Raw genomic sequence first — 13336 nt, 5'->3', positions numbered from 1 at the left:
GCATCAAAGGAACACCCATTTGGAAACGTGCAGTATTTTATTGGGAGGGCAAATAGATGTCTCAGAATGCAGGTAACCATGGAATATTAGATTTGAAAATCACATGGATAGGATACCATTGAAGTCTTAAAAATTGATGTTTGCCAAAGACAAGCATAGAGAAATGAGGAAAGGGGACACGGGACTTTGGCCTACACTGAAGCAAGAGTGACATGAAGAGAATTCAGTGCAAATACCAAGCAGGAAAATTTGTAAAGAGACAAAAACAGGAGAAGACAGTATTCAGGAAGCCAAGGAAATGGGACATTCCAGAAAGAAGCTGTGGCCTAGAAGAGAAATGTTTAGGATTGCTGATGAGAATAAGCAATGAAGAATATACCATGGGGATTAAAGTGAAAATATAATATATGTGGAAAAATTATTAAGAGAGGTTGAGTCAGCATACCAGAGGAAAAAAATGTAGTAATGATGTAGAGAAGTTAAAAGATGTAGAGGAGAAAGACCCAGGGACCTCTCATTGGAGGGTAATAATCTTTTTAGTGAAATAGGCCTTGAGGCATTATCCTAAGGGACTAGGCTCAGATTTAGCAAAACTGAGGTTTTGGCCAGGCGTGGTGGCTCATGCCTGTAACCCCAGCACTTTGGGAGGCCGAGGCAAGTGGATCTTGAGGTCAGAAGATCTAGACCATCCTGGACAACATGGTGAAACCTCATGTTTACTAAAAATACAAAAATTAGCTGGGCGTGGTGGCACACACCTTTAATTCCAGCTACTTGGGAGGCTGAGGCAGGAATATTGCTTAAACCTGGGACACGGAGGTTGCAGTGAGCCAAGATCATGCCACTGCACTCCAGCCTGGCAACAGAGCGAGACTCCTTCTCAAAAATCAAAACAAAACAAAACAAAACAAAACACCAGTAAGGTTTCCTAAAGCTTTTGGTCATTATAAGGTGTGTACCACGTGTAACTGCAGAATTATCTTAATTCTTAAGAAGGTCAACCCTACATTGAATTATTTTTGGATTGATATGGAAGATGAAACAGTGGTTTATTTTTCTTCCTTGATAGTTCATTTTTTCAAAATGATTCTGTAAATACATGGCTAGGATTTCCTGATCTTTCTGAGGTGTGTTTTTTCCTTTCTTCTCCATGACCCTGTTTTAAATTGCAAAATATTTGAGACCTCAGCAGAATATTTTGCAAGAAGCATTTCACTGTGCTCACATATTTTCAGTTTCCAGGTACTTTCTATAAAATATTTGAGATCTAATTTTGTTCAAGAAATTTAGAAAATTATTTCATTAAATCTTAAGATACTATTATCAGAAGAAGCACATATTACAAATGTTTGGGAACGTGAATGCTATAAGTGAATGCTATAAGTTTAAGACAGATCTGACATGAAAGCTTTTTTATCCCAGTCTTCTGATTTTGTTTTAAAATCATACCATCTCTCTGCTAGAAGGTCAATGAATAGAAGACAATATACTTGGGAGCTGCTGGTTTCAAGAAAACTCCTTTTTTTCTGGTGTGAAATTTCATGCCAGGAATAGTTTGGGGTAGTCCCAATCCCTTTCTTCCAATATTACGGAGAGTACAGATTTTGCAAAATGGGGTACCTATTTTGGTAGTTTTGCACAGCAAAACAATAGTAATAAAGGAAGCATTCAATGGTGGTGTCAATATCTAATACTGTGTCATAGATGATGGTCTGGGCTGGGAAAGTAACCAGTTGCCTTATTACTGATAGGAAACTTTTCGGAAAAGAAAACATACTGAAATTGTACTGAAACATATGGCATCTGCCACTTCTTTGGGTTGTTTGGCTCTTTCTCAAATCCAGGGCATTACTTTACAGTTATCACTAATAGGAACGTGTGTTCTCCCTCTAGGTCCATCTTCAAATTGCCTTCAGATTTGAGAGTAAACATTACTGATCTCATAAGCATACAGTCTAGTCTCCAGATCGTAAGTGTGTGGACAAACCAGAGTAGCCTCTTGACTCTGGAATTCAAAATGCCATTGCTGTCAATCAAGATGTTTACAAAGTTGAAGGAGAATGATATCTAAACCAGGAATTTGTTAAATAAAGATTAATTTAGAGGCTTTGACTGTGTTATCTCAGGCATGTAAATAATGTATAAAACCATATGACAGAGAGATATCAGCCACTGGGATATCTGAAAACAGCATTTCATCATATACTTTTTTTGTTTCAACAGTGAAAGCAATTATCTGCTAATCATACCTAAGCCTCAGAGTATCATTGTAGTTTTTCTTTCCAATGATAGTTTGAAAATGCCTGTCCCAAAATAATTAAAAAAAAAAAAGTTTCTGAAACTACCTAGTGGTTTTTAATGGGTCACACCTTTCTCTCTCTTCCAGTATCCCTACCCACTTTCCCACTTGCTACAAACAATTCATGGTCTGTATTCTCAAGGAGTTCACAGACCAGTGGAGGAAATCAACTCACAGAAGACACCTGAAGGGTGTGATAAAGAAGGTGCTATCACATGGAGGAGCATAGAGTCCTATGACAATGTTAAGGCAGGAGCATGTTCCATTAGAGAATTCTTGAGGTCAAGAAAGGAGCATGTTGCAGATGAGATTTGGCATAGAATCCAGACCTTAAAAGACCATAGGTATAAGTTAAAAGTTTGGATTTTTTGCATTTTTTGTCCAAGGAAATAGGAAGAGCTATCAAAGCGTTTTAATTTAGAGAGTGACATGAGCAAATCTGCATTTAGAAGGATAAATCTGGCAGCACTGTAGAGAAAGATCAGCTAAGAGGCAATTGCACTTATTTAGCCAAGAAGTGATGAGCACCTAAACGAAAGTAGAGCAGTAGAGATGGAGAGGAAGGGATTAAGCTGATCTCTGCATTCAAATTCCTGGTTCTTATAAGAAACAAAAATTAATAGTGTATGAGTAGTCACAGATTTTACCTTTCTCCTTCATCATAAATTGAGAAAATGTCCACTGAAGAAGGAAATAGAGAAGAATGTTATTAAATAATAGTATCATCTATCCTGTCGCTTAAGAAACATGTGAATTATTCTTAAACGATTCCCCATCATATATGTGCACATTCATTTATTCAATTAATACTTACTGGTTACTCCTTTGGGCCAAACACTGTTCCAGCCATCGGAAATATAAGACAAACAAGGCCCAATTAAGTTCTGCCTAAATATACCCATAATTTTTCAATTTCTCTAGATCCCCACTGCTGGCTCACAAATCCTCTTCTCCCTCACTTCTCTCTTCATCTGATGAAGTCTTACTCATGATCTGCATCAGCTAAAAAGCCACTTCCTCCCAGGGGACTTCCCAGCCCTTCCGTGGTTGTTGGGGCCCCAGGACTTGTTCTTCCATGACACCTGCTTTGCACTTCCTCTGAGAGAACATCTGACCACATGTCGCTGAAATCATAGGGGTTCAAGAGCCTGTGATTTTCTGAGGATTCTGACCACTCTGCTCTGTGTATAAAAATAAAAATTATACCTTTAGAAAGCAAAACCAGTTATTATACTTTAAACTGGCATTAAGTTAATGCCTTCTGCTCAGGAAGTTCAAGGCCATTATATGTTATCATTCTATATTTCTAGTTTCTGCTTCTAGGTTGAAAAAAATGAGCCACATATGGTTAGCTAAACTCATTTCTAAAAACTTGGCATGTTCTCAAACCATATTCAAAGCTTATGTCAGTTTTGAAGACACAAATAAAATATCTTTTCCAGAACTTCTCCTCCTCTGGTTGAATTTTTGGAAAAGATCTCCCACGATGTGAACTTCTGTAAACTGTATTCTAAGCTCAAACTGAATATTATGATTTATTTTCCAGATACCCTCTCTTCTTTAAGCCATGACACTTCAAGAAGTAGAAGAATCTTATGTATAGAAATGAGGAATGTTTTAATTTTAGATTCTAAAGTACCGTAGATAATAACATATGTTAATCTTAAAAGCACTTGTCATGTTTTAAGTAAAAATAAGTCTCTTAAAGATGTTCCATAAAATTTGTTCTGGCTTTCATAAGCCTTATACTTCTGTCCTGTCTCTTTAGAAACTCAGGAATGAAGAAAAGGAACTTTGCTAGATGTTAAAAAAATTCTCTACTTCCCTCTGTAACCTCTTTACTTTATTATAACTAAGCATCACATTAATGGGTAGCAATACTAACCTCAAACTCTCGATGATAGCACTTTGTGATAAGTAAGTTGTGTGCTTATTTTTCAAGCATAACTCCTTAGGCATGATTACTCTAGGCTCTAACATTCATAAAAATATTAAATTATCATGGTTTCTGATGGAGATGACCATAAAATCCATTCAATAGATTTGCCCAACTCTATAATTATTTCCAGCTGATAATTATGACTTTTTCCTTGATTTTTTATTTACTATCTGGGTTTAGAACTATATTGCATGACAATACTGTTGAAACCCACTTACAAAAATAAGCAAAATGTATTTATATGATTAGAGTATGTTTTCGTTCATGGTGCTGTAGGGTGGAAACTTATTAAAAATGCCTATTTGGTGACTGGGAACAGAAAGATAAAAATTGATACAGAGTTAGATAAATCAGGAAGGAAGGGGTGGTAAATTAATATTTGTCCAGTCTCTTGTCATGGTACACTCAGGCTTCCATGGTAAATACCAAAGGCATTTATTTCACACAGTTCCGGAAGCTGCAAAGTCCAAGATTAAGCAGATGGCAGATTCAGTGTCTGGTGAGGTCCTCCTTCCTGGTTCTTTGATAGCCGTTTTCTCTCTGTGTCCTCACATCATAGAAGGGGTGAGAGACCTCTCTGGGATTTCTTTAATGAGGTCCCTAATTTCATTCAAAGGGATTTTGCCCCCAAGACTTAATCTCCCAAATCTCCATCTGCAAATACCATCACACTGGGGGTTAAGTTTCAACACATGAATTTGACTTCGGGGAGCAGGGGGAATAAACACTCTGTCTGTAGCACCTGCACTTGTATCAGCCACCTTGCTACATTATTTTGAAATGTTTTATCTCATTTTATTTTATAATAACCCTGGAAAGTGTTTCTTCCATTATAAAGATAAGCGTAATTGAAGTTGATAAAGTATATGTCTTCTACCTATAATTAGCTAGCTAGTAAATAAGTTGTTTAGTTACACATCTCAAATTCTAAGACACTGAATTTTGGCAGAGGTGAAATCTCCTACCAAGAAGACAGAAAATATCTGATGTTTAAAATACATCATTTTAGGCCAGGTGCGATAGTTCATGCCTGTAATCCCAGCACTTTGGGAGGCCGAGGCAGGCGAACCACAAAGGTGAGGAGTTTGAGACCAGCCTGGCTAACATGGTGAAACCCCGTCTCTACTAAAAATACAAAAATTAGCTGGGCATGGTGCCTTGTGCCTGTAATCCCAGCTACTCAGGAGGCTGAGGGAGGAGAATTGCTTGAACCTGGGAGGTGGAGGTGGTAGTGAGCCAAGATTGCGCTGCTGCACTCCAGCCTGGGGACAGAGCAAGACTTTGTCTTCTTAAATAAATAAAGAATGGTGACAGAGCAAGACTCTGTCTGGAATAAATAAATAAGAACATCATTTTAAAGTATAATGTCTGGAACTAATAGAAATTGAGTCTTTTCTCTTCGGAACAGTTTTTTTGTTTGTTTGTTTTGCTTGCCTTTTTATTTTGTTTTTCTATAACAGTTCATCACAGCAGTTAATAAAAAGATGTGTAAAAATCCCATTTTTAACACTTGACCTTCATATCTAAGAGGTATCAATAAACAGCCAGACACAGGAAATTAATGTCTGAAAAAAACTAGGAGAGTTAAAATATTAGGTGCATATAAGTAGAAAATAGATATCATTGAGGATATGAAGTGGTGAAAATGAGTGTTTGAGCCTAAAGCAAGAAATCCACAAATTATGGTTTTGAATGAGCAAGTATGTCTCAGGGAAGACATTAAGGGTAATGATGAGTGAACAATTTGGAAGAAAATATGAACACAGTTTAATTTACTGAAGCCAAGTTTTCATATCAAAGTATACTGCCTGATTTAAAAACTATATATGGGGCAAACATATAAAACAGTTAATTATTTTTAGTCATAATGTTAAAAAGCATTTTTTTTTCAAATAATAAAGAAGTGGGATGCATTTGTTTCCTGTGTTGTATCATCCTCAGTCTGTCCCTGACACCACTGCATTTTCCGATGAAAGTGTGCCAATTGCTTTTGTTTAGTAACGACTGTCTACAAATTATTATGCTGGTGCATTTAGGACTTTTCCCAAGACAGTTGTCAGGAAACCCAAATATAGTTGTCTTCAACAAAATGGAATTTAGTAGTTGACATACCTGAACAGTTCTGGGGTTATTCTAGCTGCAGACATAGCTATAGCCAGGTTTTCTTCAATGCCTGGAGACCTGGTCCCACTTATCTTCCTTCACAATGGGAAGAAGAATGAAGCAGGTGCAGACTTCTAGCCAGTGCAGCTTCATGCCTGCCCTGGGTTCACTCGGATTGGACCACTTTTGCCAGTTCCTAAAATAGTCTTGGTGGCCAGGAGGATCTAACGTTTTCTTAGCTGAGATTGAGCAATATGCTGGACTGAAAGAGAGAGAGAGGGGGAAAAAAAAAAAAGCTTCCCTACAAGAACTTCCAATGCAAAGATAAGGGAGAATGCATCCCTGGGAAGCAAAAGTGAAATATGTCCACAAAATTTTCTAACTAATCCTTCTATTAGGCTATCTCCAAAGTGAACTTATTTCCTTTATTCATTTTTCCTTCGTAAAACAAATATGTGCTAGTGACTAGAGTGACGAGCAAGAAGACAGAATGCCTGCTCTTATGAATCTGGGGGTAAGTGAACGTGACCAGCCATTTGTACTCAAGGCCAATGGGGCTCCGGAGAGTGTGTGAATATGATAAATTGTATGACAAGTTCTATCTGCCAAAACTCAAAGCAGATATAACTAATTATGCCTCTTTCTTAAAAGTCTGATCTTGAGTTGAGGAATACAGTATTCCTTGTCAAATAGGAAAAGGAGTTCCTTATGGCTCTTTTGATGCCCAATTTCCCTGAGCACAGCTCAGTCTAAAAAGGCCATTATGCTGGAGCAGGAAACCTTCTGTTATAATGGGCTGGCGTACGTTCAGTGGGCAGCACACGGTGAGCATCTGGTTTTAAGCATCTAAACAGGAGGCAATATAAAATATAAGCTTTTTAAGTCATACTTTTAATGAAGAAAGTCTAAATATTAGTTTCTTTCTACTCATGCATAGTGAAATGCTCACATAAAAGATTCCAAGAGTTAACAGGTGACAGTGGCCTACCTGCCCACGGGCAAATTGCATTCTCTTCTTTACACGGTAACCACCACCATTTCCCTTTTAGATGTTCCTTCATTTAATGAATGGTTGAATGTGCCCATTCCCTAATGCTAGATGAACAAATCTTTTTGAAAATTTAACAGAAAAACTCCCAAATGGTTTGCAAAGTTTGCAAAAGTAGAAATATACTGGAGTGTGAATTAGTTTTAGAGATGGGCTTTTGAGCTCAGCTCCAAAGTATCACTACAGAAAATAAATATTCAAGCAAGCAAACTCCTAGGCAACCCTTCCATCTGGATCTAAAATTTCTAGATGTGCTTGAAAGAGGATCAATATTTTTATCTCCTTATCTGTCAATCATTATCTGTCTATCAATCCACATCACTATCATCATTATCTATCTGGAGTGGGATTATATTTTTCTCAGTGCTTAGCAAAGAAAACTCTACTACAAAATATTGACATGTTTGCTTCAAAACTGCATGCAGAAGCAACACCCCTGTCACTTTTAAAAATGACATCTCACCTCAGCAGCTCACCTTTCTCAGGGGTTGTGTTTTCGTCTTCCAAAAGAAGCAGTTCTCATAAGGAAACATACAACATTAATGCCAATGGATTTCAAGAAGACAGCATGACAAGGAACAAACCATGCTGATTAGCACTGTCAGAGCAGTTTTGAAGTGTTGTTTTGTACATTTCTTTATCAGTCCTGATCAGTAGGTGCTTTGAAAAACTGATGCAAGTATTTAAGAAAGTTAACAACATGAGGGGTCCTGTTGCCTAGATTATCTTGATACCTTGAGTTAAATGTAGGATTTTATTTTGACTTTCTTTGTGTGAAGTTTTTTGAGGTTACATGATACCATATGGCATGCTTTACAGACATGGCCTTATAATGCAAATGATTATTCCATAAGCAAAATCCAGTAAGAAAAGACTTACATAAATGTAGGAATTTTAAGGCTAAAATTATTGACTGCATATTATATATCAGACTGTGCTGAGTACTTCATATGCAGTATATCAGGTAAATTTGATACCAGTTTGATGGGGCTAATGCTACTGTTAAACAACTAATGAAATGGCCTCAGGGATTCAGTAGCTAATGTCATACAGGTGCTAAATAATGGCCCCGGGATAGAGTCTATAACTCCGTAATTCCAGCGCACAAATGTCCAGGGCTATCTACTAGTCAAAAACTTGTTTGGCAGAAATATTTACAAATATTGCATCAATTACTTCTTGAAAAATCACCCTCCTTGATTTAGATAATATTTTACACTTTGTGTTTTATGATGGAATAGCTAACCAAGAGACACGTAGATCTCACAACATTGCCTTCATTATATGAGAAAACGCATACTTGTTTAAATTCAGGATTATGAAACCTGTTTTTATTTTTATAACATGAGATGTGTCAGGCTTAATCTATCTTGAGTGTTGGAGTCTTATTGCAACAAGACTCTGCTTTCTTTAGCCCACATAACTTTCACTTCCAGCCAAGTATTTCTATAGTGCAGTTAGCTTCTAACTCCCCAAGCCTTATTTAAATGCTCAGTCTGAAGCAGGAGAATGACCTATTTTCATAGGCATTCCTCATTTCTGGGGTCTTCCACTTGCTGTGATGCCTCCTCTTTCCTTGCTTCTTTGGTTTCTGAATGCCAGAGGTTGTATAATTGTTCCCAAGTATGTCAGCTCAGGTCTCCCGGGAAGCAGACACCAAGACAGAGTCAGAAGTCTGAGAGGTTTATTGGGAAGAATGCCTGTAAGAGAGAAAGAAGAAGGAAGCAGGAAGAGGCGGGACAACCTCAGATCATAATGCAGGTCTAGCACCTGTAGTTAAAGGAGACAGGGAGGAAACGCAATTGAATAGGAAGACCATCAGACTGTGGTGTAGTTATGGGAAGGAAGGTCTTCACCAGTGCAATAGGGAAAGCCAGCCGTAAAGATTGCCCCAATCGGGGAAGAAGTAACCAGGTATAATACCTCATTGTGCTCATCCATTGTCTAGGAGCTGCCCACGGACAACACAGCCTCGACTAAAATGTTGCACCAGATTTGGAAAACGGCAGCTAGCCATTGTCAGCTGACTGCTGTCCTCAGAGGAGGTTCTCTCTTGAAAGACTTCTGAGCCACACACCTCCACAGCTGCCACAGTTCACTTCCTAGACTCAGCTGATGTCCTTCTCCTGCAGGCTTGGGGAACAGCTCTCTCCTGGCTCCATCTGGCTCTTCCTGAGGGGAAACTTAGGAGGGTGCAGTTAGTGTGATAAATCATAGCCCTCATCACTGCCGTCTGTGTGGGAGCTACGACTGGCTCTCATCATCTCCCTCCTCCATCATTCAGCCTAAATTCACCTCACCTTCAGGAAACACTTCCACTTGTCTCAGTGGCCTACTTGGTAGCAAGACTAATCTCTCTTTCATGAGAAGTTGGAGCCCCTGGTAATCATAACCTTTCTGGGCCAAGTTTGCTGCAGGTGACCTTTCAAAGTCACATTTGGGCAAGACAGTATCAACAGGCACCCAAGTGGATAACACATACTTCTCTCTGCCCCATTGCATAAAAGCAGCCTTACCTCCTGCTGACCAGGATGAAGGACTCTGTTTTGTTTGTTCACTTTAGAGACAAGGTCTTGTTCTGTCTTCCAGGCTTGAGTGCAGTGGCACAATCGTAGCTCACTGCAGCCCTGAACTCCTGGGCTCAAGCAAACCTCCCACCTCAGGCTCCAGAGTGTCTGGGACTACAGGTACACACCACCATGCTCAGCTTCTTCTTGTCTGTTTCTCACTACACAAGGGGTGTTCAAACTGCCCAAGGGGCAGCTATAAGTTGTTTTTCAATGGGACCCTTGCTGTGTCTTCTAGAGAGAGTGTGCCTCTTTTGAGGACCTGGACCTTTTAACTCTGTAGAGTTCATAGTTACATAGTTATAGGGCTTCAAAACATAAAGTACTCCAATGGGTTATTGTTATCTTGTCAGCTGGCTTCATTCCTCATGGCAAGTGCTCTCTTGAAGAGAGATCTCAATTGCATACCATCACAGCTGCCAGGTATTTGATCTACCTGTATGAGGAATATGCATCCCCATGTATTACCATATGACTTTCCTGTTGGAGGAGAATATGTCCCTAGGCCACTGACCTCAAGCTTGATCTTAAGACTGGTTTTAGTCAGTGGAGAGTGATGGAAAGTTTATAAGCCACATCTGAGCAAAAGCCAGGAGAGATATTGTATAAGTTAGTTGGTGTTTTTTCCTCTCTGCCAGGAGAAAAAGTCTCAATGGGGCTAGATCCTGGGGTAAAGAAGGTATATGAAATAGAGCTACAGTTGATGTGCATTAACAAGCAAGAAACAAACCTATGTCATTGAAAATCATTAGGGACTGGGGATTGTTTGTTACTGCAGAATAACCTAATACGATCTGTCTAATAGGTTGTATGTTTTCTCATTCGTGATACTTTGCCTGGTATTTGCCTCTTCCCCATTGCTTCTAATTGATGTATCTTTTCATTGATGGCTCTAATTATTGTTCTTAATATTTCTGGGGGTTCTCGATTTGCTGCATCAGAAACATCTGGATATAGTTTTAAAAACATGAACTCATCATGTATACCTACAGAGATTCTGATTCAACATGTATCATTCAATCATTGACTTCATATGGAGCCTGAGAATATGTATATTTAAAGGTTCCTAGAAATTCAGAAACTAGTTGTATGCTGAATTCCATAATCTTCAATTTGCTTTGGACTAATAATCTTTCCTGGTCTCTTGAACCTAGATGTACCATCACCTTTACTGTTTGTCCTTAGCCTTGACTTGAACAACAGTCTTTGGGTCCAAATTAATTTTTGTCCCATTTCTTCATCTTGCATTTACAGCTGGGTCAAACTAAACTTGCAATGGTACATGCTAGTGTTTGAAGCATGCATTGAATTTCTCTTAAAAGAAATGTTAATGTGTGTGTGTGTGTGTGTGTGTGTGTGTGTAAAAGGACATATATGAACCAATGCAGATAGAGTTAGATTAAGTTGTTTTGTACTGATAAAAAAGATAATGCTGAAATGAAGCAGCAGAGTAAATTATCAGTCCGGGAAAAGATTCAGACTCCATTTAGGTCAAAAGTAACCGAGAAATCGCTGATACAGTTATTTTAGTTACTCTCATAAATGCCCATGTGCATTAACACATGCATAAATTTCCCCAGGTGGCTGTGTTAGCAGGAATGGGATGACTGGCTAAATAAATCCTTAAAGCACCTTTTGTTCAGTGATGCAACAGAAATGAACTAAAGACGTTAGGATAAAAAATAACTGAAAGCAAAGTTAGATTTCATCAAGTATATCATCTATGAGAAAGATCAAAGCCACGATCATCACAAACTGAAGATAGACCTTCCCATACCAAGACTGCCCCTCACATCCTCTACCCTCTATCCTTTCTCAAACTCTTTATCATTTTTCACAAACTTCTCTGTTTGGATAAGCTTCTAGTTTATGTCTTTATTGCTGTTCTTTAAGCACCACACACACACACACACACACACACACACACACACACACACAGAGAGAGAGAGAGAGAGAGAGAGAGAGAGAGAGAGAGAATAAAACACATAAAAGCACTGCACCGTCTTGGGATACTTTCAGCTATGATGTGAACACTGCCCCTTAGCCATCACGTGGACTCCATTCACGCTTCTGGATACTGTTGCTCTTTAGCGCACTGAAATTCCAGCCACCTTTATTGCAAAGATGGTACTCAGTGCTTAGTATCTGAATATCCATGGAAAATATTCAGAAAATATATGTATAAAATATTTTGGATTGAGTGTCAAGTTATCATTGTTATTAAAGGCCAGAATCAAGAATCTAATGTTCTTGTTAAATTCTTCCTGGCTTTATCCCCAATGGACATGGAATTGTCATGAGCCCCCAGGTAAAGAAGGGGAAAAAAATCTCATTTCTCATTATTGTTCCTACTGGAATGTTAAAATTATAACAAACATTATAATAATATGAAAGATATAAAATTCCATCATGTTATGAAGACAGAGTCAGCTAAAATTTGTTTTATTAAAGATCTGAATAAACTTACATGCCTGGAAAGGTAGACTGAGCAAGCTTCCAAAATTCATCTACTCAGAGGTACTTTTTACCATTCAAACATATCTAAGAAAGTCAGTCAAATATTTTGTAATGATGTTTTAAAAAAATTGTATTTACTCTTGGTGAAAGAACTTCATAGATAGAAAAAACTCTAGAAAAATCTTCCTTTTAAAAGTTTACATTCACATTTGTGTCCCTTTTCTTCATAAAGGAGTCACTATTACTTCATAGCATAGACAGAGGCCCAAGAGTCGTTTCCTAAATAATTGGTTGAATTTCAAAATTAGTGGGGATTTCTTATATTGTAATATTTTTGATCAAACTTTCCTATGTAAAACTTAAGAACCTTGAATTTGGAAACTTTGCATACCCAGAAAACTTAGGAAGTAATTAGAATCATCTCAGGATCAAATGATATTTAAACTACACCTCTTTACTCAATGTTGCTGTTTTATTCTGTTTGTCTAATTTCTTAGTAGAACTGTGTCTAATGTAACTGAAGATTCTGGAGGACTGAGAGAGGTTGAAAATACTTTCACCAATTTGAGCAAATATTATCTTCTCCCTCCTTTCTTCCTCCTTCCCTCTCTGCCTCTTCCTTTCTTTGTCCCTTCTCTTTTTCTTTCCCTCTTTCTTTCCTTCCTTTCTTCTTCACTCCTTCCTTTCTCTTTTCCTGCCCTCCCTTTTCTCTTCCCCCTCTTTCTCTTTTTACTTCGTCTTTCTTTTTCTTTTATTTTCCTTTTCCTTCTTTCTTTCTCTTTTTCTTTCGTTTTGTCTTTCCCCATCTTTCTCTCTTCTCTTTCTTTTTCTTTCTTTCTCTCTTTCTTTCTTTCTTTCCTTCCTTCTTTCTTTCTTTTCCTTCCTTCCTTCCTTCCTTCCTTCCTTCCTTCCTTCCTTCCTTC

General features: G+C 38.1%; 1 protein-coding gene across 5 annotated transcripts in view; it reads left to right on the top strand.

Moving 5' to 3' along the window:
* The window catches only part of NYAP2 (neuronal tyrosine-phosphorylated phosphoinositide-3-kinase adaptor 2), a 302087-nt gene that overhangs the window by 98105 nt on the left and 190646 nt on the right, over positions 1-13336 (top strand). The window lies entirely within an intron of this gene.

This window comes from Sapajus apella, unplaced genomic scaffold (genome assembly GCF_009761245.1).
Source record: "Sapajus apella isolate SASKATOON/1434 unplaced genomic scaffold, GSC_monkey_1.0 scaffold10, whole genome shotgun sequence".
NCBI lineage: Eukaryota > Metazoa > Chordata > Mammalia > Primates > Cebidae > Sapajus > Sapajus apella.
The sequence above is the reverse complement of the archived record's forward strand: the minus strand, read 5'-3'. Positions and strand labels throughout refer to the sequence as shown.